We start from the raw sequence: 3815 nt of genomic DNA, 5'->3' as shown, positions 1-3815 counted from the left end.
CTGGGGCAGGGGTTGGGGTGTAGCTATGGGGTAAGGGCCTCTCTCAGCTGTTGTTCATCAGCCTCCCCTCTCCAGAGGAGGGAGAGAAAGTCGGTAGCCTGCCTCTCACCCTTACTCCCGCTTTTGGTTCTCCACCTGGAGACGCTCCGCTTTGGCCTTTTCAGCCACATGTTGGCAAAGCTACTCTACATACAAAAGGGTGAGCCAGCTGGTCAAGTGCAGCCCATGTTGATACAAAAATGAGAAGTGTCTGCAGGAAACACAGGTGGCCACAGCCTCTGTCTCCAAGAGGAATAGTGAGGGAGCTTCAGGGTGGGTGTCGCCATGACTCCACAGACGAGTGGGGAATGTGAGTACGCCTGGGCCTGGGGGCTACTGGCGCCAGAGCGAGGGCGCGCCAGCACTCAGAGGCTGTAGGGTCTGAGTCTGGCACAGAAGCCATTCCCTCTGACCGTGTCCTACCCTGGGACCCCTGGCACCGCTTTTCCGTCTGGGTCCTGCAGGGGAGAGAAGGAAGGCACTGCTGTGTGCCTGTGCCTTTCTACCTTCGTGTCCATGAACCTGTTCCACCATCACCTCTGCAGAGCAGGCATCTAGTGGGCTAGTGAGCTCTGCCCTCCAATCAGGGAGCATTTGGGGAGCTCTAAACTTGGATCATCACTTTAATTGAAATTTAGCATTTCTTTCCATGAGGAGAGCAAGCTAGGAATCACAAGTAGCGTTAGCCATGCTTGTCACCAAGAAGAGTCACGGGTATTCTCACGGCACAGGACAGCGACCACAGACGTACGATGCAGTCACCTGATGTGTAGACCCTCCTTAGTCTAGTTAATGGGACGCATTTATAGGAAAGCACATGCAATACCACATCATAAACTAGTGCTGTAAAATATTTTGATAATTATTTTAATGACTTCCTTTGTAACCTTGTGCATTTTATTTTATGCATACAAAAGAATATTTCTGAGGAGACGTTCATGACCTCATCAGGCTGCAACAGGGTTTGTTGGTACAAAAAGGTCAGGAACTTGTGCTCTGGAGTCAGGAGTTTCTGATCCTGGCTTTCATTATGGCAGAAAGTGAAGAGGAACTAAGGAGCCTCTTGATGAAAGTGAAAGAAGAGAGTGAAAAAGCTGGCTTAAAACTCAACATTCAAAAAAGGAAGGTCATAGCATCCGGTCCCATCACTTCATGGTAAATAGATGAGGAAACAATGGAAACAGGGACAGACTTTATCTTCTTGGGCTCCAAAATCACTGCAAATTGTGACTGCTGCCATGAAATTAAAAGACACTTGCTCCTTGAAAGAAAAGCTATGACAAATCTAGACAGCATATTAAAAAGCAGAGACATTACTTTACCAACAAAGGTCCATATAGTCAAAGCTATGGTTTTTCCAGTGGTCATGTATGGATGTGAGAATTAGACCATAAAGAAGGCTGAGAGCTGAAGAATTGATGCTTTTGAACTGTGGTGTTGGAGAAGACCCTTGAGAGTCCCTTGGACTGCAAGGATATCAAACCAATCCTAAACAAAATCAATCCTGAATATTCATTAAAAGGACTGATGCTGAAGCTGAAGCTCCAATACTTTGGCCACCTGATGCAAAGAGCTGACTCACTAGAAAAAAGACCCTGATGCTGGGAAAGATTGAAAGCAGGAGAAGGGGACGACAGAGGATGAGATGGTTGGATGGCATCACTGACTCAATGGACATGAGTAAGAACAAGCTCCAGGATATGGTGAAGGACAGGGAAGCCTGGTGTGCTGCAGTCCATAGGGCCACAAAGAATTGGACACGACTGAGCAACTGAACAATAAAAACAACGACATACGATGCTTAGAGGGATAAATATGATCAAAGTTTTAGCACACTGACAGCTATACTGTGAGCGCCCTGATACCAAAATGATTCTATCACCCTAATTCATCTCCCCCTCTCTGGGCACAGGGAACTTACCCAGCCCACGTGTACCATGTAGAATTCCACCAGAGAAACAGAACCAACAAGAGATATAAATTAAGGGATTTGTTGCAAGGAACTGGCTTATATAACTGTGGGCAGTTATATAAGTTTTAAATCTGAAATCTGCAAGGCAGGCAATCTGGAAGGGCAGGCTGGAACCTTCTAGCACAAGCTGAAGTTGCTGTCTATCCACAGGTGGAACTTCTCAGAGAAGCTTTGGCTCTGTTTTTAAGGTCTTTCAACTGATTGAATCAGACTCAGCCAGAGATGATCTCCTCTGTTTAAAATCGACTGATTATAGACATCAATCACATCTTCAAAAAGAAAAAACAAGAACAACTAACAAAAAAGTCTTCACAGCAACACCTGGATTAGTGTTTGATGGAATAACTGGGGAATACAGCCAAGCCAAGTTGTTACAGAAGACTGACCACACAGCACGCAAGGACAGCCCAGGGAGGTGCCAGAGAGTTTCACCTGGAGGGAGCGGGTAGACGTGGACCAGTGCTCCGTGAGCAGCTACATCTCTCCTTCAGAGCCTGACCCAGGCGCTGCCCCTCACCTCTCTGGGTGGGACATCTGGGCCCCTCCATGTTCCCACGGAAAAGGCAGGGAGGTCTGAATGCAGTATTTATAGGATACAAAGTTGGTGCAGGCCTCACCTAGGACATCAAGGGGAGTGAGTCATCACTGGAAGGCCCCCTCCTCGTGGGGGGTCAGGGGCAAGAGCCCCTCAGAAGTGCACGGCAGGTGCAAGTCTTCACTCAGAGAGACAAGAGCCTTTTTAGGATGGAGTTTGGGGAGGAGTCTGCTGGGTTGGTTTAGCCCACTCAAGACCAGAATCTTGACTCTTAACTGCCAGGCAGACCTTCTCCTCAGTCCCTTAGCTAGGGACTTTATGAAGAAGCTAAGCGTGTTTTAAGCATCATTGCTGAGAATCCCGGACTAGCTCCTCACTGGGCCCATTTCTGCTTCAGCCCCTGTTCAAGGAAGGGAAGCAGAAAGCCCTGAGTCTCTTCCTGATTCTCTGTGAACTGCAGCAGATGCTGGCGGGCCACAGCCCCCACCTGTTTACCTGAGGACAGTGCCTACGGACGTTCTGACTGCTGTCCCCATGGTCCCGGGTTCTATGCAAGGGTCACTCCCTGCTTAACATGGCAAGGTGCACAGGCCTGGGACTCTTTCTGCATGGCTGCCCCCTGGTGGCAGAAGGTGGTTATATATCCCTTCTTGCCCAAGTTTATGTAGGTTAAGCTTCAGCAGCAGTAAGAGGTGCTTCTGTCTGGGGATGACAAGGAAGATTTATGGGAGGAAAGGGGACATTTAATCTGGGCCTCATAAAACCACAAGCAAAGGCATGGGGGCATTTAGGAGCGGGGCTCTTGAACCCTGCAACCTGGTAAAAAATAAAGTGGGAATGAGGAACATGAGAGAGAGCGTAGACAGTGCTGGAAGTGGGAACCAGCTTTTGCCAAATCCTGGGTCAATCCGGGCCCTCATTAACATGGAAACTGGAGAGTCAGGTCCTTTAAAGGCAGTGAAAACCTTTGTTCTAAAGAATCCCTCTGGGTCCTTGTTTGTATAACTCATAAAGTGGCCTCGGGCAGGAAGAAACCCAGCTCACCAATAACAGAAGGGCTCCTGGGACCACAGGGGAACTGGGTAGGGAAGCATGAGTCTCATCAAGCATAGGTCTATTCCCAGAAATGAGACCTCCACCCCAGGAACATTACCACCCAGAGGGTAATCAGAGGGTTTAAACTCCACACCTTTCTGCAAAATCGTAACAGAGTTTAAACGTGCAAAGGGGAGCAGGTAAGGAGAGTAAAGTGCACGTACACAGCCCTTT

This window comes from Oryx dammah, unplaced genomic scaffold, assembly GCF_014754425.2.
Source record: "Oryx dammah isolate SB20612 unplaced genomic scaffold, SCBI_Odam_1.1 HiC_scaffold_27, whole genome shotgun sequence".
Classification (NCBI taxonomy): Eukaryota; Metazoa; Chordata; class Mammalia; order Artiodactyla; family Bovidae; genus Oryx; species Oryx dammah.
The sequence above is the reverse complement of the archived record's forward strand: the minus strand, read 5'-3'. Positions refer to the sequence as shown.